The sequence below is a fragment of the Hemicordylus capensis genome, chromosome 3, assembly GCF_027244095.1.
Source record: "Hemicordylus capensis ecotype Gifberg chromosome 3, rHemCap1.1.pri, whole genome shotgun sequence".
NCBI classification, from domain to species: Eukaryota; Metazoa; Chordata; class Lepidosauria; order Squamata; family Cordylidae; genus Hemicordylus; species Hemicordylus capensis.
In genome coordinates this window covers 308,720,314-308,744,098 of record NC_069659.1, presented here as the reverse complement: position 1 = coordinate 308,744,098, position 23,785 = coordinate 308,720,314, and positions in this window count along the sequence as shown.

The following is a 23,785-nucleotide window of genomic DNA, read 5'->3' as shown; positions in this document are numbered from 1 at the left end:
GCTTCTCTGAGGGAGGGCAGGATGCCTCCTTGCCTTAAGGAGGCAATTATTAGACCACTTCTGAAGAAGCCTGCCTTGGATTCCTGAGTTGAGCAACTATAAGCCTGTCTCCAACCTTCTGTGGCTGGGCAAGGTAATTGAGCGTGTGGTGGCCTTCCAACTCCAGGCAGTCTTGGATGAAACTGATTATCTAGACCCGTTTCAGACCGGCTTTCAGTTTGGCTATGGGGTGGAGACTGCCTTGATCGGTCTGATGGATAATGATCTCCAATTGGAAATTGACAGAGGAAGTGTGACTCTGTTGGTCCTTTTGGACCTCTTGGTGGCTTTCGATACTATCGATCATAATATCCTTCTGGAGCATCTGAGGTAGTTGTGGGTGGGAGGCACTGCTTTGCAGCAGTTCCACTCTTACCTCTCAGGCAGATTCCAGATGGTGTCCTTTGGGGACTGTTCTTCAAAAACTGAACTTCGGTATGGTGATGCTCAGGGCTCCATATTGTCTCCAATGTTGTTTAACATCTACATGAAACCGCTGGGAAAGATCATCGGGAGATTTGGTGCAGGGTGTTATCAGTATGCTGATGACACCCAAATCTATTTCTCCATGTCAACATCATCAGGAGAAGGCATAACCTCCTAAATGCCTGCCTGGAGGCAGTGATGGGCTGGATGAGAGGTAACAGGCTAAGACTGAATCCAGATAAGACAGACGTACTTATTGTGTGGGGTTGGAACTCAAGACATGATTTTGATCTGCCTGTTCTGGATGGGGTCACACTTCCCCAGAAGGAACAGGTATGCAGTCTGGGGGTGCTTCTGGATCTGAGCCTCTCTCTGGTTCCCAGGTTGAGGCAGTGGCCAGAGGTGCCTTTTATCAGCTTTGGCTGATATGCCAGCTGCGTCCATTTCTTGAGATAAATGTCCTCAGAACAGTAGTACATCTGCTGGTCACCTCCAGACTTGACTACAGCAATGTGCTCTATGTGGGGCAGCCTTTGTACATAGTCCGGAAACTGCAGTTAGTCCAGAATGCGGCAGCCAGGTTGGGCTCTGTGTCATCTCGGAGAGACCCTATCACTCCCATCTTAAAAGATCTGCACTGGCTGCCAATAAGTTTCCTGGCAAAGTACAAGGTTTTGGTTATAACATATAAAGCCCTAAACAGCTTGGGCCCTGGGTATTTAAGAGAACATCTTCTTCGCTATGAACTGTTGGAAATTCTCTGTGGTGAGATAATCCCTTTCTCATTATAGCAGAGTGCACAGAGGCACAACACAGCGGGTTTAGTTAGGCATGCGTGTATGCTGAGAGTAAAGTAACTTGGAGCCAATTCATAGTTTCAAATCAATATATAAGGCATTTATTAAGGAACTCCATTCTAGATAGGAAAGTGAGGAGTAAGGATCTCTAATCTATCTATCTAGCTGGATGCAGATGGATTCTGTATCTTCTCTGCACATATGGTGCAGGGAGAGAGGCTTGCCATGTTGCAAGGTAGAAGGGCAGGTAGGGAAGAGAGAGGAGGAAGGAAGTTAGTCCCTGAGATTAGCAATCTACATATCAAAGGGATAGTATCAGAGCAGTGGAGAAGGGATGACCAATGTCTTGACCCTCTAGCCCTCTGACTCACTAGTCTGTCCTCCACTGTCTGAGACAAGAGACAGCGCAAAGTCCTGGGCATTTAAGAGAATGTCTTCTTCGCTATGAACCACACAGCTCATTGAGATCATCTGGAGAGGTTCGTCTGCAGTTGCCATTGGCTCATCTGGTGGCTACTCGGGGACGGGCCTTCTCCGTTGCTGCCCTGAGGCTTTGGAACACACTTCCTGCTGAAATAAGAGCCTCCGCATCTCTTACAACTTTTAAAAAGGCAATCAAAATGCATTTGTTCATGCAGGCTTTTAATTAGACATTGTTTTAATTGTGTTTTAATTGTGTTTTAGTGGCTTTAATGTTTTGAATTTTGATTGTTGGGATGTGTTAGTCTTTTTATTGGTTGTTTTTATTGTTTTGTAAACCGCCCAGAGAACTTGCATTTTGGGCAGTGTAGAAATGTGTTAAAATAAAATAAAATAAAAATCACAGACGTTTGTCCAACTGTAGTACAGCAACCTCCATTTTTCAGGGCAGGGGAGCCCCTCCCTCTTCCTGGTTTGCTGAGACCGCATTCCAGCAAGCTCTGTAGAGCTCACATTGTTAGACTGTGGGCAAGGCATCAGAACTCCAGGGTGGCAGACATGATCTTCAAGCCATGATCTTCAAGGGGGTGTGCCGAGCGTGAACATGCCTTTTTGGAATGGTCTGCCTGCCCTTGGCAAGAAAAGGGATTTTAAATCCCTTTAAATGCCATGCAAGCTCTTCGGCTGTCAGCAGTTGCACCACTGCCCTCATAAGAGCCCCACAACAAAACTCGCACAAGCATAAAGTCTCGCACAAGCATAATTTCTGACAGGGGAGGGTGATGAGGGGCACTGTTTTTCTGTTACACAGGAAGGGAAGGGAACATGATGACCTTCTAGGAGTGGATATGTGCATGCGGGATGCAAAGGATCTTGGGGTCTAGCCCACTGTGACCAAGGGTGCTCTTGCGATGGCTCACCCCAACAAATTAATCCATGGAGACTAAACCATACTCCTGTCCCTATGGTGGCTTGCCGCCAGGGGATTAGCGCTCTCCTGAGAGGGCCAGTCTACTGGGGAGGACCTTAAGCTTGCCAAACTTTGGTCTTCCATTGGACTGCGCCTTCTTGAGTTGAGCTATCAAAAAGGGGGGGCCTGCTTGCATGGGGCCCCCATTCTTTCAGGTTAATGATAAATCCTTAACACAACGATCCCCTCCTCTCCAGGGAAGCCTTTGATGCACCCAAAGAAGATTTTGATGCTCCATGGGTTTAGATGTTACTGGGTGGGCAGACTGGGGACAGAGCTTTACTTTCCCAGGGTTGGACTGACATTGAGGCATATACAGATCTGCCACCACAGGGAATCATGGGAGAGGGAAATTCCAGTTGTCTGCAACCCCAGTAAAGTAAGAGTGAGGTCGGCATTCCAGGTGAAAATAAAGATGGACATGTTCAAATGGGCAGACGGGCTGGCAGAGGGCCTACTGTGACTGCTTCTTCACAGCAGTCACCAAGACAGGGAGAGATATTGCTGGGGTACCCCATGGCTTGCTTGTATAGAACAACCAAGCTGGACAGCATCTGCCATCTGGCCTGCATGCATGTCTCCATGGCCTGACACACTCGTGACAGAACAGTCAGTGGCAGGGGCGTATATAGAGTGGGGCAGGCAGGGCACATGCCCCGGGCGCCACTTGCAGGGTGGCACCATTTTGTAAAATTAAAAAAGTAAAAAAAATTGGCTCCCGAAAACAAAATGGCCACCGTGCATGCTCAAATGGCCTCTGTGAGGCCCTAGGTCATGCCAGACCTTGCAGAAGCCATTTGAGCATGTGCTGTGGCCATTTTGTTTTCAGTGGCCTTTTTGTTTTTTAAAAAAGATTATTTTTAAAAATGGCCATTGCATATGCTCAAGTGGTCCCTGCGAGGTCCTAGAGGCCAGTGGGGGGAAGGGGAACCTTTGCAGACCCCCCCCCCCACAGCCTTTAAGAAGCCCCCCAAAGGAGCTACAGGTAAAAAAATTTAAAACAATTAATATAATATAAGACACTGTACACATATTCAGATTGGCACTATGTACAGAGAACCAAGGCTTGTGAATACTGAGCTGAAGCTTATGAGCTAGGATTGTATTCATTTGCTCTTACTTTGCTTCTTGTGAGAAGTGAGTTAAATGTGATGTCTTAATCATATGGCTATTAATGGTGAGTTTGTCTTTGAATCAGTGTGAAATCTTTAGTATTAAGGCCACTGGGAGTTTCTTGCTCTCTTTCTCTCATTTTAACTGTCTTTCTGAGATACTAGAATCTATTCCAAGCAGTGACACAGTTTACTCTGCATATCCTTTAATTATTTTCAGAGTATCTGGGAAAAGTCAAATTCTCCATTTATTTTTAAAACTTATATAATGGTGATGCTACAATGCATAGTAGAGAATTAGACAGGCACTTCTGTTTAGTTTTCCAAGTACACCTCCACATAGTCTTTGGGTATTTCATGAGCCCCAGCATACTGAAATTTGTAGTTTTCCAGCATTTTTTGGTCTGGCTACGTCCACTGCTAAATAATTTTTGAAATATTAAAAGATTAACAAGCCTGACTTGTATTTTTGAGCTGATATGGTAAAGTTATCTGAAAGATGGATGTCAGATGCTTGGACAGGGGGCGCAATTTCAGTGTTTGCCCTAGGCGCTATTTTCCCTAGGTATGCCTCTGGTCAGTGGGAGAAGGAATGTCATCCGCATTATTAGCAATTCTGCCCAACAACACCCCTGTCCCCACAGACGGTTCTTCCCATGAGTTGTAAAGGGGTATCTCCATGGCCTTATACTCTCATGAGTGAGTGGTCCACTCAGGAACAGCATCCATCATTATCACAGAGGAGGAATTTCCCATCACTGAAGGCAATGCTGATCCTGCTGCCCAACCCTTCTCGTGAGTAAGCCTAAGGACCGCATGCATTCCCCCAAGGGGAAGGGATTTGGCAAACCTCTCCCAACATCACTGTGCAAAAAATAGACCTCAGTCATGCAAGAATTTCCAGGTGGGGCTGCCTTTTAAACCCAACCCCATGTATCACTGGCATATGTGCCCTGCCATATGTTCCCATCACAGCCATCTAATGGGGTTGCCCTGTTTATGTAGCCACCGCAAATGCATATGCTTGTGAATACATATCTTAATTGCTTCATTTCCAGATTGCTAAGCATATAGCTTAGTCTTGTCATCCCATTGCCTTTCTCTCCTGACTGCCAGGAGGGAGGGACACAGGGGCCAGAGTGGGAAGAGGGCATGCCTTCATGTGACTTTCCTGTTTGACAGGCTGGAAGCTTGGGGTGGGACGTGGAGGCATCCCTGTTACCAGGCAAATGCTTTATTAGATCGAAGAAAGGGTGGCAGGGCAAGTGTTTGGAGAGGCGGCCAGCAAGAAGCGCCGCAGGCACGAGTGGGTGCGATCCTGGGCAGGTCTGGGACATCTTCTCTATGATTACGGTTCCAGGAACTGCATGAAACCACAGTTATGGTGGCATCTGCAATTGGAAGTAAAGCTGCCACTGCAAAATTTCAGGAGGGGGGAGCAAAACTTACTACACACCAAAGGTTCAGATTGGAGTTTGGTGAGGGAAACCGTGGTTGCATGCTTGGGGATGTTCCCAAATTCCAACCTCTGGCCCATTTAACTGCAGTTCCGCATTATGTGCAAATGAGGCCTTTGCCTCTGTAAATCAGCCCACAGTTGCATTGGTTTATTTAGCAGCTGCATCACACTGCTGGCTCAGCTTGTTGTCCACTAAGACACTGAGGTCTCTTTCAATGTGCTGCTGCCATGCCCTGCTCCGCAAAGGAGCATCATTGTCCTGACTGTTAAGATACTCCTCCTTTCTAACAGAGGGAGCTGCCCAAGTAGCATTATCTGACTGGGTGGAAGACTGGGTGCAGAGCTGCAGGATACAGGTCAGAGTGTTAAGGGAGGAGTCTGTGGGATTGCAGCATAGCATTCTCAACAATGCCTGAGTCACAGCAACTCAGCCTTGGTATTCATTGAGCAGACCTTGCAGCATTACAACACTGACTAAGAAATTGAAACATTTCCTGGAAAACCACTGCTTTTACAAGTTGCAACTGATAGATGAGTTTGGAAATACTACTCAAGTTTGAATGTGATTTCATTTACAGATAGTTTGGTCAACATGGGATGTACATGTGTCTTGCACAGGACTATTACAGACCAGCTGAGAGTGTTTGCTAATCGTTCTCTGAGTCTTTTGTTTTATTTCTTTCATGCTCATGTGTTTCATTTTTAATATATATCCTGAAAGCTGCTTCAGGCTCTGAAAACCAGAATATAAACTGGTGTCAAAAAAACCCCAGGGAAATATGCACTATTTCCCTCTGAATATATCTTATTATTTATTTATATAGTGCCATCCAATACACAGTGCTTTAACAGGTATGAGAGGAAAAATCCCTGTCCTGGAAGGGAAAGGAAAATGAGGAGAGAGTAACATAAAAAAATGCGCTATAATGTCAGTTAAAGTAAAGCGTGCTGTCAAGCCGGTGTTGATTCCTGGTGACCACAAAGCCCTGTGGGGTTTTTTTGGTAGAATACAGGAGGGGTTTACCATTGCCTCCTCCTGCTCAGTATGAGATGATGCCTTTCAGCACCTTCCTATATCACTGCTGCCCAATATAGTAGGTGTTTACCATAGTCTGGGAAACATACCAGCGGGGATTCAAACCAGCAACCTCTGGCTAGCTAGGCAAGTCATTTCCCATTGCGCCATTACATAGCTATAATGTCAGTTACACAGACTTAAAAATTAGTTGGAGAGTTAGTTAAATAGTCTACCATGCGTTATCTATACTATATCATTATCTGTATGCCTGTTAACATTTAATAAGGAGAAAAGCATAGGCGATCATGCCTTTCTGAGATCTCTCGCCCCTCACAACAGCTGCCCTGTACTGTTCGCTGGCCTTTGGTCCTGGGAGTGAGAGAAGTACTTTGAGCTATGAATGGAACATGAGCAACAATATCGGTTGGAATCTACAGTATTGTTAGTGCAATGTGCACCAGCCACATAGAATCATAGGCAGCTACTATTGGTCCATCCAGCTCTTTATTGTCTACACTGACTGGCAGTAGCTCTCCAAGATTTCAGGAAGGAATCTTTCCCAGCCCTACTTAGAGATGCCAGGGAGCGAACCTAGGACCTTCTGCATGTATGCATGCAGGTGCTCTACAGCTGAAGCCCTATTTGGACATTACAGCACATTCTGGAACTCACACCTGCAACTTGAAAAATGGGGAGGAAGTCCCATCCCACCGGGCTGTCACTCCCTCCCTCAAGCCTGGTGGCTCACAGACATGGTGGCCATCCTGCTCACTGCACTTCCCTTTTCAAACCACATGGTTCGAGGGGGTGAGTGACTTCCTCCCTGCTTTTCAAGATGTTTGTGTGAGTGTCAAAGCACTCCATAATGTCTGAATTAATCAATCAATTAATTAATTAATTCTTAGATTTCTATACCGCCCTTCCAAAATGGCTCAGGGCAGTTCACAGCATGATAAAAACAATTAAAACAAATTAACAATTAAAACACAATAAAACCAATAAAATAGCTAAAAGCCCTGAAAATCAGGGCAACAATTTAAAACAATTAATCATTTAAAACCCTGGAAGGCCAGGCCAAATAGGTAGGTTTTAAGGGCTCTCCTCTCCTGAAGGACAGCAAGGATCTCAAATTACAAATTTCTGCCGGGAGTGCATTCCATAGCCCAGGAGCAGCTACAGAGAAGGCCCACCTCTGCGTTGCCACCAGACGAACCGGGGGCAAATGGAGATGGACATCCTCAGATGACCATAACATGCGGTGGGGGTCATGTAGAATAAGGTGCTCTCTTCGATAACTCGGACCTAAGCCATTCAGGGCTTTAAAGGTAATAACCAGCACTTTGTATTTTGCCCAGAAACATATCAGCAGCCAGTGTAGCTGTTTCAAAACAAGCTGCTTCAAAACAGCCCTAAAAACCTATTTATTTGGCCTGGCCTTCCAAGGCTTATAAAGTGTTGTTGTTTTTAAAAGTATTTTAATTGGTTTTGAATAGTTTTAATCATTTTTGAATTGTTTTTATATTGTTTTTAGCATTGTGTTTGATTATGTGGGTTTTATGAATTTTAAAAAGTGGTTGTACAACGCACAGAGCCTCTGGATGGGGCGGTTTATAAATGTAATAAATAATAAATAAATAATAATAATATGGTCTCTCTGGGTTGCCCCAGAGACCAACCTGGCTGCCGCATTCTGAACTAACTGAAGTTTCCAGACTGCGTACAAAGGCAGCCCCATGTAGAGCGCATTGCAGTAGTCGAGCCAGGAGGTTACCAGCTGATGCACCAGCTGTCGAATCAGCCAAAGCTGATAGAAAGTACTCCTGGCCACATGGCTTCCACCTGAGATACCAGGGTGAGGCCTGGGTCCAGGAATACTCCCAAGCTGTGCACCTGCTCCTTTTGGGGGAGTGTAACCCCATCCAGAACAGAGAGATCTAACTCATCCCTCAGATTCGGAGCCCCCACAATGAGCACCTCCGTCTTGCTTGGATTCAGCTTCAATTTGTTTTCCCTCATCCAGCCCATTACTGCCTGTAGGCAGGCATTTAGAGAATGAGTGCCATTTCCTGAAGATGAAAAGGAGAAGTAGAATAGGGCTTGAGTGATGGCCCCATCCTCTAAGGGGAATATCATACAGCAGGCAACATTCAGATGTAGTCACCCATCCAAATGCTGCTTAGCAAAGGGGACTCTTCTTGCTCACTAGCACAAGACCAGCTCTCCTAGCTTGCACTCCCTCAAAAGCCATGGCTGATGGTTCAGGGAATCTCCAGAAATGCCATGAGCTGCTATGTGGGGTGGTGCAGGAAAAGGGGGGAAATCCTGGAAACTACAAGCAGAAAAGTGCTCCTGCTGGTGGTTGCTCTCGCAGTTTCTGGGTTTTGCCTCTTCCGCTTGCAGCCCCCTGCACCACCTCCCTTGCCACTGCTGAAGGTCCCCTGAGGAGCTCAGAGTAGGCTCAGTGTGGAAGAGAAGAAAGTGTGAGAGGGAAAATGCCTTCCACTAGCACACATTGTGCCAGCGATGCTGTGGATGCTACCCTGAGTGGGTTTTGCTTCATACCTCATTACCTTGTTCAGCATTTATTCTCCTTTAGCAAGGTAGCAAGGTCAGTAGACATTAATGGAGACTGGCATGTTCTTTGCAAAGAAAAATGAAGGGGTGGGGGAGAGAATGTGAATGCTCACAGAAAGGTTCAGAGGTAACAGTGCATGAGCATGTGATGTGTGTGCGCCATATGCTGAGGGAAGGCCTGGGTACACTTGAAATGCAGCTCAGCATCTGCAGCGCTATCCATGTGAAAATAAAACAGCTGTGATGCGGCTAAGGTCATAGTGACCTAGAATGCTCTGAGATGACTGTGAAATGGTGAGGACAGCTTTTTTACACAGCAAAGCATTTTTCCAGCATTTAAAAATAATGCGGAAAGGGGCAGTTGGTTCATGTAACGCTATGCAGCCTCTTGGGTTTCTCTGAGGTTGCATGAGTGGAATGGAGAACATGGTGTGCCTGCAGAGAGGGAGCTCTCCGAGGGAACTCAAGAGCATGTGTGGGGGAGGTGGGGGCAGGGGCAGCTCACTGGGACCTACACTGGCCTGTCAGTCCCTATGCTTGCTTGTGAAGGACTTTAATTTAATTTAATTTAACTGTGGGTGGCTGCAGGGGGGCAGAACAACTGTGTGGGGATTTTGAACTTGCTCAGGCTCTGATTCATAGATTGATTCTGAATGTTTGCATTGGAAATGAGCTTAAAGGTCTTCTAGTCCAACCCTGCTTGGTGCAGGAAACTGCTGCAACACTTGTGACATACAGTCAGGGGTGTAGAGACCGTTGAGCAAGGGGGGCAATTGTCTCCATGTCCAAGGGGCTGAGGGCCCCCCAAGGCTCCCCCTCACCCTCTGACAGGGAGCCCCCTTGCCCCATCCCACCCTCGGCCAGCGAGCAAAGCACTCGTCATCTGGGAGTGCTAGTTTCATGTTGGCTGAGGAGGGATGGACTCTCTTGCGCTGGCATTGGTCCCTCCCCTGCTTTGTGTGCATGAAGGAACACCCAGGGGGTGGGGGAGCTGACTTTGTCCCTCGTCCCCCGCCAAGCTCCCTATGCCCCTGCATATAGTCTTCCAGCCTCTGTATGAAAACCTCTAACAAAGGAGAGCCCACCACTATGCAAGGCATGCCATTCCACTGATGAGCAGTTCTTACAGTTAGGATACTAATGTTCAGCCTAAATCTAATTCCAGAACACAGATTGTTTATTAATGTGCTGTTCCTTTTCCTCATCATTCCTTTTGTAGCTCGTTACATTTCTCATACATTCTTCCTTCCAAGTCCACAGACCATAGGCATGCTACAGATTTTGTAAAAGGCTCCCCAAATCCTCTTGATGGCCATGTTTTTCTTTCTAGACTCTCAAACCATCCAAATCTCCCCATTTACCAGGGAACATTCTTGTCTTGTGATCTTTGTTCCTGATAACTCCGCGTGCCTATTATGTCCCAACTTTTGCTTTGAGAGGATGTCATATAAAACTTTGATAGGGTAAATTGCTAAGGTTGTTGTTTTTCAGAGTTCAATTGCCTCTCCAGAGGTCTAGAAGTTTAGCCTCTGAATGGGTGGCTCAGTTGGGTATGTACATGTAGGCAAACTCATGCGCATGCAAAAAACAACACTTCCCATTTTACATACTGAAGCTGCTGGGGTATATATTATGACTCATTCATAACAGATTGTAGAACAATTACTTCTTGTGGTATAAATTTGACCCAAATAAATATCGCCTCCTTGACCTTTAAATTAGTGGAGGCAGGCAACTGCAGAATAAATCCAAGCAGGCAGTGAAGAGCCTTCAGTAACATGTAATAAACATGTTTGTTGTAAACTGCACAGAGACGTGAGTTCTGGACAGTATAAAAATATGATAGATAGATAGATAGATAGATAGATAGATAGATAGATAGATAGATAGATAGATAGATAGATAGATAGTAAAAGGGTGAAATTTATGAAGAATGAGCTAGAGATGTCTATGAGCAAATCCTGACTTTTGTCTGTGAAATGTTCGAGGATGTGCACTCCATTAAGAGCATTAGGATCAACCAGCAACCAGCAGTCTCCATATTAACTCCATATTATTTCCCCTCCACAGTAGTACATGTAGTATTGAGATATTATGTGGAAACCTTCTTCCTTATGCAGAGCACCTTATCTGGATTGATGAGCAGTCATCTGTAGCCCAAAATATATAGCTATTTTTGAGTGAGTTTGGGGTTGTTTGTTTTTAAACAAACTTTGAATAGATCTGTTTCTACAGTCTTCACTGGGCCGGGTTTTTTTGTGTAGTGTTCCTTATGGAAGATTTTCTTTTGCAGTATTCCATTTACTTCAATACTGGGGGCATTTCTGTGTTCACGTGCTTTTTGCTGCCCATTCCACTGAGAAGATTAAAACAACCTGTTCATGCTGTATCAGCAGAGGGTAATGATTGTTTGCCTGACTGCCCACCCCATATGATGTGAGAACAGCAGCGTGTGTGTAGGTCTCCGCATTCCCCCGGGGCACCATTCCTTAACCATTCCAGGGTTAATCATTCCAGAGCACCTCCTTTGTCATGAACCCTCATGCTAATTAAGACCATCTGGAGAGGTCCAGTTATGGTTGCCTATGCTCATTTGGTAGCTACTTGGCACCAGACCTTCTCTGTGGCTGCCCAAGGGCTCTGGAATGTATTCCCTGTCAAAAGAAGAGCGTCTCCCTCTCTGTCTGTTTTTAAAAGACCCTTAAGATACACCTGTTTTCTCCGGCTTTTAGTTAATTAATTAATTTGGCATTTCTTGTTTTATATCACATAGTTGTTTTAATCATTTTCTACTATTTTATACTTGTCTTTTAAATTATGTACCCCACCTAGGGATACACATATCAGGCAGTAAACAAATTGAACAGGGAGGTGGTTTATCTGAACCATTCCTCATGTGTAGATGAGTAGAACATGGGAACATAGGAAGCTGCCATATACTGAGTCAGACCATAGGTCCATCTCGCTCAGTATTGTCTACACAGACTGACAGCAGCTTCTCCAAGGTTGCAGGCAGGAATCTTTTTCAGCCTTATCTTGGGGATGCCAGGGAAGAAACTTGGAGCCTAGATGCTCTTCTCAAAGTGGCTCCATACCCTAAGGGGAATATCTTACAGTGCTCACACTTCTAGTCTCCTAATGTGCAAAAAAATTGTGCGAAGCTATTTCTAACCTGTAGAGAGACAGAGAAGAGATCATATATGCATTGCTATGGAGAATGCCTTCTCATAAGTGCAGACAGTTTTTGCCCATACATTTGACATTAGCATTAAAAGTCTATTAATACTAAAACCTTATTTTAAAATCTGATTTTGCTCTGAGTAATAATTGCATTGGACAATAAAAGAAATAGGGATGTTCTTGGGTTTTTTGTTGGGGGCTAATACTTTCAACTGAAACATTTGCAAAAGGAATACTTAATTCTAGTATATTTTTTAAAATAAAGATTGCTGATAATCCAAAGGAATGCTGAAGATTTTCTTTTTGGTTTTTAAATCATATCCAGTGGTCCCCTAATGACATGCAATTAGACATTCAGTGTAAACAAATGAACAGCTGCTGTGCTGAAATGTGTGTGGTCCTATTACTGTACATGGGTCAGCATTTTTATAACATGTAAAGGAATCCAGGAAAATTGAATCCTATGAATAGAGCTGATATTCCTTAAAGCAATATCTTCTAGAAAAATAACTGAGGCCGCATATTATTAATTAATTATTATTTTTATTTTATTCGATTTCTATACTGCCCTTCCAAAAATGGTTCAGGACAGTTTACACAAAGAAATAATAAATAAATAAGATGGATCCTTCTCCCCAAAGGGCTCAATGCTATTATAATGAACATATATAAATACAAATACATAAATGTTAGTTATCTGGAAACATTGGCTGACATTCAACTAAGAAAGTATACATGATTCAAGGGACAGTGGGGGCATGACCAGAGCCCTCCCACAACTCCCCTGGTCCCCCTGCATGGACCACAGGGAGCAGAGCTCTGGGAGGGCTCTTGAATATCAGAAGTAAATTCCTAAGGGTCAGTCATGAATTTTCATTCTTTCAGAACCCTTCCGGAGCACAGGGGGTGCTTCAGACTCTAAGGTGTCTTGGGGAATAGCTTGCACATGGTGTGGGGGAGGGAATGAGGGAGTTGTCTGAAGGCTCTTGTTGCACCCTGCAGCAGGGGGCGGAGCCACCATTGAGCAAATGGGTTCAAAGAACCCAGGCCGCCACCCCTCAGGGGCCACACCTCACACCCAGACATGCCCCCCACGTCTGATATCAGACACGGGGGTGATTTAGCTCCCAAATGGGGCCACACGATCCAATTTGAGAGCTAAATTGGCCAGTGCTGCGTTCAGAGTGTTGCCGGAGATGCTTTCTCTGCCTTTTAAAGCGCTGGCTGGATATAGCTCCTGCATGTCTAATGTCAGACTCAGGGGGTGTAGCTAACCGCTCCCTGTGTCTGATGTCAGATGCTGACACAGGGGGAGGGGCTAGGGGGGCTGCAGCAGTGAGCTGAGCCCACTGGGCTCCCTCCTTGCCTGCCCTGCCATCACTACCACCACAGCCACTCGTTCCCCTCAGTCTGCTGACAGGCCTGGCCTGCCTGCCTGCCTGCCTGCACCAATGGCCTTGGTATCCCCAAACATCAGCAGTGGTTGACTGGGCCCTCTCTTGCTGCCAGTAGGCATCGACATGGCCACTCGTTCCCCTCAGGCCACTGACAGCCTTGGGCCTGTCCCTCACCCTTCCTTCCTTCTTTCTTTCTTCCCCTCCCTTCTTTCTTTCTTTCTCTGTCTCTCCCTTCCTGAATTAACAGATCTTGTTCATCTTGTTTCCTCATTTAATTCACACAATGGCAACCTCCTTCTCCTGAAGGGCTTCTTTCCTCCCTCACAACCCCCTCTCTTCAAAGACCCCTGCCCACTATCCTTTGATAGAGATTCCTCTCCTCTACAATCAAGAACATCTTCCAACCAGTAACAGTTGCATTCCAACTGTCCTTAACCATCACAAACTCCTCCTCCCTATCTGTATATGGAATCTTCACTGTCCAGTCACCACGGTGCTTCTGGTTGCAAACTCTCACGAGAGCTGCCACACACAGGATTAGCCACAAGTATGCCTTAGAGAATTATATATAGAGATATTTTTGCAAGGAAATCAGCAATTTCACATTTGAGTACTTTAAGGACTCCTGAGTGGATGCCATCTGGCCCTGGTGATTTGTTAATTTTTAATTTTTCCAGACAGTTTAGAAATCTCTCATCACCTCTGTCTGACTCAGTTCTTTAGCCTCTGTCTCTGAGAAGCTTGGTTCAGGCGCAGGTCAATATCCTCTGCTGTGAGGATAGATGCAAAGAATTCATTGAGCTTCTCTGCAATCTCCATATCATCCTTAATAATCCCTTCCAATCCCTCATCAAATAATGGTCCAACCACCTCCCTGGCAGGTTTCCTGCTTCTCATATATTTATTGTTTTTGTTATTCCCCTTGATGCTTTTAGCTAAATGTTCCTCAAACTCTTTTTTCACATTCCTTATTGACTCCTTGCATGTCTTTTGGCAGAGTTTGTGTTCCTTTCTGTTCTCTTCATTTGAGCAGGCCTTCCAGTTTCTAAAGGAAGTCTTTTTCCTCTTTATAACTTCCTTGACTTTACTTGTTAGCCATGCTGGCATCCTCCTGGACTTGGTGGTACCTTTCCTTCTTTTTGGTATACATTCTGTCTGGGCTTCTTTTATTGTGGTTTTAAATAAACTCCATGCATTCTGGAGTGAAGTGACTCTCCAGGTTTTTCCTTTCAATTTTCTTTTCACAAAACTCTTCATTTTAGAGAAGTTTCCTCTTCTGAAATTCAAAGTGTCTGTGTTAGACTTCCTTGGCAATTATCTCCTTGCATGTATGCTGAAATGATCACATCACGGTCACTATTCCCTAAAGCCTCCATGACACTGACATCTCACACCAGGTCCTGTACTCCACTCAGGAACAAGTCCAAGGTCACCTTCTCTTTGGTTGGTTCCATGACCAATTGTTCAAGGGTGTATAGAAATGTGGCCTCTTTGTCATTAACTGACTGTAAATTTACCCAGTATACCTGTGAGCAATTGAAGTCACCCATCTCTTTGATGCCTCCCTGATTCCTTCTGCAACTCCCAGTCACTGTCAGTGTTTTGATCAGGAGGGCGATAGCATGTCCCTAGTAGCACATTTGCTTTCAGGCCTTGTATTGTCACCCACAGAGTTTCGGGGGAGGACTCCAGTCTTCCTAGGTTCTCTAGCTTGTGAGATTCTTGCCCTTCTTTAATATACAGTGCTACTGCATCCCCAATTCACCCCTCCCTGTCCTTTATTATAGAGTTTATATCCAAGAATAGCCATGTCTCACTGGTTCTCACTGTTCCACCACATTTCCGTTATGCCATTTTTCCGTGGATGTATATTTATCATGCATCCATGAGGATTTGAGGTGCCTTTAGTGTGTTTCTCTTGCATTTGCTGCATAGATGGCATCCTGGAATTCTATTGGACAAATGTCTAGTGTTTAAAAATATACTAGTGTTACAAGGGTTGCTTTTCACCCCACTTGTGGGACCTTTGAGTATGGTTACAAAATAGGCAGTTTCCCCAAGGAAGTCACAACCACACATTTAAGAGTCCAAAAATATAGTTCATCTAATTCAAGAAAGAGACTTGACTATGATGCTAATGAGGGGATTCCCATGTGGCTTGGATACTCAGATGACCATGAGTTCAGGCTCAATACTTTACCTCTGCTATGAGTATAGGGTTCTGGCTTTGATAGACAGGGATGGAGGAAGGGAAGCAGTGGTGGTTGGTCTGCTTAGCGCAGGGATTCTCAACCTTGGGTCCCCAGATGTTGTTGGACTTCATCTCCCATAATCCCCAGCGCCAGTGGTCTTTGGTTGGGGATTATGGGAGTTGAAGTCCAGCAACATCTGGGGACCCAAGGTTGAGAACCCCTGGCTTAGTGGAAAAAGTCAGCTGAAGAGTGGGAAAAGAGAGAGAGAGAAAAACTGGCAAATGCTCCAATGGAAGAAGAGAGGACCCCCAAGAAAGCCTAGGGGAGAAAGGAGAGGGAAGCTGGTCAGAGATCCAACAGACAAACCTAAGGGTAGGGAGGAGAGCACCCCAAGGAAGATGGGGGAAAGGAAGAGAGAGAGATCTGTAAAAGGAACTGGCAGCAAGGCTGGGACCTTCAGGAGGGGGCTGTCAGGACCCGTCCGAGGCTCGGATTGAGAGATTAGTGTTTAAATATGTAGAGAGATGTTACAATCAACAATAAATATGTGTGCGACCCTTCTTTTTCCTTTTATACCCTTTATTTATTTTCAGTGTCACCACCAAATTAAATCCTAATTCAGGATTCAAACTCTAAATTTGTATTGGGCTGAGTGGTAAAGAGTGGAAAAATAGACACAGTTGAAACAGTTTTAAAATTATAAACCAAATAAAATAACTTTATTATGGTACAATAGCTTCAGTCGTTTCTGTTCCCTACAATGTTGTGTCACACACATAATGGTTTCTGGAATAAAGTAACAACCTTTGTATTTCTTGCTTGTCAGTACACCTTATATTTCAATACGGTATTCAAAACTCAGGTACTTATATAAGATTGTGTCAGTGTGTCAACAAAGTCCTTACTTAAAGATACTGAGGTGTCTATTAAGGCAAAACAAACTTGTTTAGACTTTCAATACTTTTCTTGGGATACAACCTCCCTGGCTGTATAACCTGTGTATTAAACCATACACTCTCAAGATTCACATAATGATAGTCAAGCTTGATTTGCAGAAATATTCCTAGGTGTGACAACCAACTCACCAACTTCCCAATTCCACCCTCATTCCAGCTCTAGGGACCCTAACCAGAAATCCTCTCTCTAGCCCTAACCAGCCTTATCTAATTTTGGCTCCCTCCAGCCCTATCTGAGAATGTCAGTTAATGCCTTCCTTAACTGGGGAGAAGAGCAACTGAAGAAGAACAACTTCTCCAGTGAAAGGCAAACAGGGGTATGCAAATGTTGGGAGGCTACTGGGGAAGATGAAGTGTGAGTGAGGAAGGAAGTGGCTCCCTGTGCTGTTGGAGGCCAACGGGGATGCGAGGTTTGAAGTTGCAAGGGTCTGGTGACAGAGAAGGGAAGGGACAAAGGGGCTGCATGAGTGAATTCCCTACCATGAGTGGGGACACCTGATGGATGCCCCAGGCTGGTGGATTTAGCTAAAGCCTGCTTTCCTTGGGCTCTGCCTCTCCAAGGGGGAAGGAGCCTTTTCGATCTAATACAGGGGTTCTCAACGGGTGGGTCCCCAGATGTTATTGGACTTCAACTCCCATAATCCCCAGCCCCAGTGGCCTTTGGTTGGGAATTATGGGAATTGAAGTCCAATTACATCTGGGGACCCACACGTTGAGAATCCCTGATCTAATAGAACTGACGTCACAAGCGCCCACACACACACACACACACACACACACACACACAAGCGGGGGTTGAGAAGGGAAGAGGAAAATTCCCAGGATCTCCCTGTACAACCTGTCTGACATGAAGGAAGAGGAAAAATGAATCTGGGATGCAATGGTGGGGAAAGCAAAGGATCAACAACCTTTAGGATGGATCACAGATGATGCACAGTTTGTGGGCTTTTCATTGGCTATTCTTATAGGAGGAGAAAGATGTTTCTAGAAGTGAGAGCTGAATGTAGAAGTCGGGCTTCTAGGTTAATGTTTATCTGTGGATGCTTCTAGTTAAGAACAACGGGTTTTAGGGTTCGCTATTACGAAATGATGGAGTTTCCTGAGAATGAGGCAAAATATTGACTTTTAGGTTATTGGCTTATTGATTCGGGGGATTAGACAGAAAGGCTCTACACACAATTTGTGTGTAGAGCCAAAAGGGAGGTTTCAGGGAGAGCAGGCTTGACAGAGCCGGTTGGGGCGGCGGGGTTCGGGGGCTTCCCGGCCCCCAGAAATCCCATAAGGCACCGCATGAGTGCACGGAGCCTTTTGGTGAGCCTCCTGATGCCGGGAAGCTTGTTGTAGCCTCCCAATTGGGAGGCTGCTCGTGAGTTGACATGGCACGGAGCCACGCTGTGGTGACACATGAGCAGTTAACCCACTTTTTGGGCACTCCGGCACCCGAAACCTGCGTTAAATGGTGGGCTATCCAAGGGAGTTTGCCGCTGCACCATGTGGCTCCCTGCAGTTCTTGTGCACAGTTGAAACTGGGCTGGGCTCCCTTAGCCCAGTTTCCACTGTGCGTGAGAATAGTCTCAGAATCTGAGAGACTGGTTAAGTGACATCAGCGGCCAGGTCAGAACAGTGCAACTGAGTAACTAGATCAAAAGGTGAGCCCTGGCTGCCTTGTCCTTGGGGTCTTCGGAATGGCCAGCATTCCATAGGGGAAGCTGATTTGAAGTACTGGGGTGCTCAGACTGGGCTGTCCTAAGATGTGGAGTGACTTTTAGGCTCCTTCCTTAGCTAGTCTCCTTAGGAGGCACTTGGCTGCAGTGGTAAGTATGATCTCATTCCTGGACCACCACCCCTTTATGGGCAGGCATTTCCAGACTGCACACTTTACTTAAGGGGGAAAGAGGGTGTACAAGGAGGTCCATTTTGGATGCCCCTAACACCAGTTTTAGAAAACCCTTCAGTTTTAAAATGTTTTAAAAGCTGGAAAAGCATTGTTAACGTCCAGGCCTGATTTATATACTAAATATGCTCATTAGCTAGTATACAAAATTAGGTCTGGCTCATAGTGTCACCAAGTGACCAAGTTCTTTTATATGGTGACCATGTAGGATCTGGGTGCATGGAAGAAAGGAGATCAAACCAATCCTCAAAGATTCAATGGGCTTTATTGAGTATAAAAGAGTAACAACATAATCTAGCAGAAAGCAGAACACTCTATCAATATATTACTAACAGCATTTAAACAGAACATCCTAGCCAGCACCAATATTCACCCAGTGTTCCTAACTACATATGTGTGTGCATTAAATCTTCCTAAAGCCTAATATAATTCAGATACAGGCAGAGAAGGGGGGGAGGAAGGCTGAGGGCTGGCATGGTTTGGGGGAGATCAGGAATGAGTAGGGGGACGAGGGGAAGGGAGAAGGAAAAGGGGAGGGGATGAAGGGATTCCAGGCTTGTAGGGGCAGCATATTTACCAGGATCAGAGACTTGAGAGCGGAGATCTTTTCAACTGAAGTAGCGAGGCTTCTTGGCTGGAGACAGGAGTTGTTGCAGTTGCTCAGATCATGGCTGAGAGCCAAAGCACCATGGCTGGGGAAGTCTTGACTTCTCACTGCACAGTAGAAGTCACAGACAGCTCCTGTCCATGGACAGAGTTCCTGCTTTAGCCCCACGGCGTGGGCAGCAAACTCTTGGATTAGTCATTAGCAAGTCTTGCATGGAGACACCAGATTGCCCGTAGGCACAAGACTGCTAACTCTCTGTCCAGTAGCCTCATTTTTTATAGTGCATTTCCCTTTGATCTCTATTCAAATCTCCTCTTTTCCTGGGTCCTCAAAAGGTGACAACTTGCTGTTACCTTCTGGACAACGTCTTTTAATTATTCAGGATATTGGCCAGTTCAGGGAAATCTGAATCTCATCTTCTGTAAACTGTGCGCTTAGGAAGGGGGGGGCGGACAAGTGTTAGTAGAAGGACTAAATCTACAGGTGTTCTCCTAGGGTGGAATTTCTATAGACAGTGACTGAGTAATCCCCCTTGGGCATAGCAGAGCCATCATTGACAATGACTAACATAGATTTCTTGCAACAGGAAGAGGGAAGCAACTGAGTAATCCCCCTTGGGCATAGCAGAGCCATCCACAGACTTTATCTGGTAGTGAGTTACATTTTAGCATATTGATATAGCTCAGGCCCAGCCCTTTGTGCTTTCTTAAGTATCCATTTCACAATACAATGCTGGAATGCCTCTTCCTTCCCAGAGCAGGTGTCAGTTCACCTTGAGCCCAAGCATTAATTCATTTCTTAATATAAAATGAAATCAGACACAGGCCTATATTTCACATACTTCTGAGTTGGTACCTCTGGTTTTGATATGTTGTGGACCGTCCACAACAGCATGATGATTGTTATATTCACAATAAGCCAATCATATCTAGTGCTTTTAAAAAAACAAAAACAAAACTTCTTTACTTGATTCCAAATTAGTATGGATGTTGAGAGAGAGAGCTAGGAGAGTGACAAAAATGGAAACTCTGCCCACATTGCTCAGGGAAGAGCCCAGGTGTCACTACATGGGGTCACAGAAGGAAAAAGATGTGCATCTGATATGTGAGTTGAAGGGACAAATGGCACAATTCAAATGTGCAATGCCACAGAAACATGAAAAGAATAGAACATGCCAACCTAATACCCTAATCTTTGTGAGATTCTCGAACTAATGTAACTAGCCATTAAGGTAAGGAAGGCAATCCTCAACCCCACAACAAGAATATGAAAATAAGATTTTAATAAAACAGTTCTTATGGGTCAAAGCAGAGCCTGTCACAGGATCTCAGCTTCTACTCAAACTCATTAAGATCAACTTTGCTAAATTTCCCAAGCTGACTTCCTTGCATGTCCTTTTCTCTTTACCAAAAAGCTGGACATGTCCAGATCAGTATTTACAAACAAAATTATAGAAATAACATAGGAACACAGGAAGCTGCCATATACTGAGTCAGACCATTGGTCTATCTAGCTCAGTATTGTCATCACAGACTGGCAGCGGCTTCTCCAAGGTTGCAGGCAGGAATCTCTCTCAGCCCTATCTTGGAGATACCAGGGAGAGAATTTAGAACTTTCTGCTCTTCCCAGAGCAGCTCCATCCCCTGAGGGGTATATCTTACAATGCTCACATGTAGTCTCCCATTCATATGCAACCAGGGTGGACCCAGCCTAGCTAAGGGGACAAATCATGCTTACTCCCACAAGACCAGCTCTCCTCCCAACTACTCTCCTAACAACTACTTTAATTTTCTTGATTTTACCCCACTCATGAGTAGTGTGCACAAAGTCGCTGTGGGCTGTAAGTGCAGTGGGAGAAACTTAAATATAGTTTCTTTGACTGTTCAACAGTTGGCACATATCAACCATGTCAAGAAAATTATGAACATCTGAAAATAATGTTTAGCTTGGAAACTGTTATGGAAATCTAACTGTGTTAGGATTGTTGCTTCTGTTCCAGACATAACAAACTTATTTTTCTTACATAATATGTGCAAGAAAACAAATTTTCTTTATTAAGGCATCACTTTGAGGTTTGAGGAGTTCATCTGCAAATGCCAATGCTTTAAAAAAAATAGATTTACTATGCCCAATTTATTTTAAAGCTAAAGAGCTCTAATTCTGACCCTTCTTTATGATTGGACCCGTATTCACTTTTTGACTGGGGTCTCCATAGTGGCTCACCACATCCATAAGATATAATATATTTCATTTTTAAAAGTCTTTATAATTGAAAAATTAAAACCATAAAAGAAGGATGCACAAGGGGAGATTAGCAATGGGGGGTGAAACGAGGATAACAATTTGAAAAAAGACTGTGATTTTAAAATTCCGAATATATAAAAAAGGGGGGGGGACAGAAATAAAAAGCAAACGGAGAATGTTAAGCTTAGGAGAAGGAGAAACATAGGAGAAGGAAGCAGCAGAATGGACATGTCTGAACCAATTCAGTAACAAGTTGTTCTAGTAAGAACTAATCTGCCTTCTTTCCTTTCACTATCTCTACAACTGGACTAAATTAGGTACAAATCGAGGTCCACTAGTTAGATCTCTTGTGCCTCAATTATTCATGTGTCTGCCATCTTGGATTGGGGTGGATGACATCATGACAAGCTATGCCATTGAGGTTTCACCATGTGCCCCTACAGCTGCAGCAAATTTGTTTCAAATTGGTTAGGTGTTTCACAAGTTAGCCCACTTGTATGTCAAATGTACTTGTGCCTCAAATGCCAACTTGAATTGGGGTGGATGACATCATCACAAACAACACCACTGAGGTGTCCCTGTATGTCACTCAGTACAACTGTATCTCATGTGGTTCAAATAGGTTAGACAGTCCACAAGTTACCCCACTTGTGCCTCAAATGTTCACGCCTCTGCCATCTTGAATTGGGGTGAATGAAATAATCACAAACTGCGCCATTGGGGCATCCCTTTGTTGCTTTCCATCAATTTGCCTGGAACGGACATTAAGCTAACCAGACTGTAATTTCCCAGATTGCCCCTGGATCCCTTTTTGAAAATCGGTCTTAGATGGGCTCTGTTATATACTACAAAGCTTTTAGTGAAGTATTATCTCAACCATTACAATGGACAATGAATGAAATTATGATGAAAGGTTGGTTCCCTGATTCACGGAGGCAGGTGACTATTACATTAATACCAAAACCTGGCCAAGATCAAACTCTGGTTAAAAATTATAGACCAATCTCCTTACTTAATAATGATTATAAATTATTTGCTTCTATACTTGCTAAAAGAATGGAGGGGGTTTTGGTAGAGTTAATTCATGAAGATCAGGCTGGATTTCTACCAAAAAGGCAAATAAAGGACAATGTGCGAACTGTTTTAAATGTATTACAATATTATGAAAAGCATAATGATAAACAACTGGCTATGTTATTTTTGGATGCAGAGAAAGCTTTCGATAACATCTCCTGGCAATTTATGTTGAAAACCCTGGAAATTGTAGAGTTTGGAGCTAATTATATAAGGGCGATTGAGTCTATATATTCTGAACAAAACGCAAACTTTAAGGTTAATGGAGAACTTACAGATTATTTTAGTATTCAAAAAGGTACTAGACAAGGTTGCCCCCTGTCTCCATTATTATTTATATTGGTCTTGGAAACTATGTGCAGGATGATAAGGGAAGAGACCAAAATACAAGGATTGCCAATAGGGACACAAAGATACAAACTAAGAGCCTTTGCAGATTATATAGTGTTGTTTCTACAAGATCCTTTAGAGTCAATTGATACATTACTGGAAATGTTAGACTCATATGGGAATTTGGCAAGGTTCTATATAAATAAGGATAAGACAAAGGCGTTAGGTTTAAAAGGTTAGGTTTTCGGATAAGACATTAGGTTTAAAAACCTAACGGACAACAGGAAGAGAGGAGGGTTTGCATTACCAAATTTTAAGTTAGATTTTGAAGCAATATGCCTAAACTGGATGAAAGAATGGATTACGTTAAAAAATCCAAGACTGTTAGATTTGGAAGGATTCGATATAATATATGGTTGGCATGCATATCTATTTTATGATAAGGTGAAAGTAAATAAAAACTTCTTAAATCACTATGTTAGAAAAGGCTTATATATGGTATGGATGAAAAACAAACTTGTGTTAGAACCAAAAATTCCACTTTGGGTATCTCCACTGGAGGTTATATCTAGAAAGCAGAAAAATATGCAACAAACATGGCCTACATATCGACAACTGCTTGTTCCCCAAGGTGCAAATTACAAACTTAAAAAACTAGATCATATGCAGGATTGGAATATTTCTTGGTTTCGGGATCACCAGATTAGCGCCTTATTCAAGCAAGATTGCAAAAAGGGTTTTAATCAATCAAAGTCAGAATTTGAACAACAGTTGTGTGACAAGGAAGACAAACTAGTTTCTAGGATGTACGATCTGTTATTGTTGGAAGATACAAGAACGGAAGTAGTGAAAACTTCAATGATTAAATGGGCTCAGGATTTTGGTTACAATATAGACTTGGAGAAATGGGAAAAAATATGGATAGAAGACATGAAATACACTGTCTGCTCTAATTTAAAGGAAAATAATCTTAAAATGATGTGCAGATAGCATTTAACTCCTAAGAAGTTGGCTTTAATTTACAACAACATGTCAAACAAATGTTGGAAGTGTAAAAAAGAGGAGGGTTCCTATATACATTTATGGTGGACTTGTA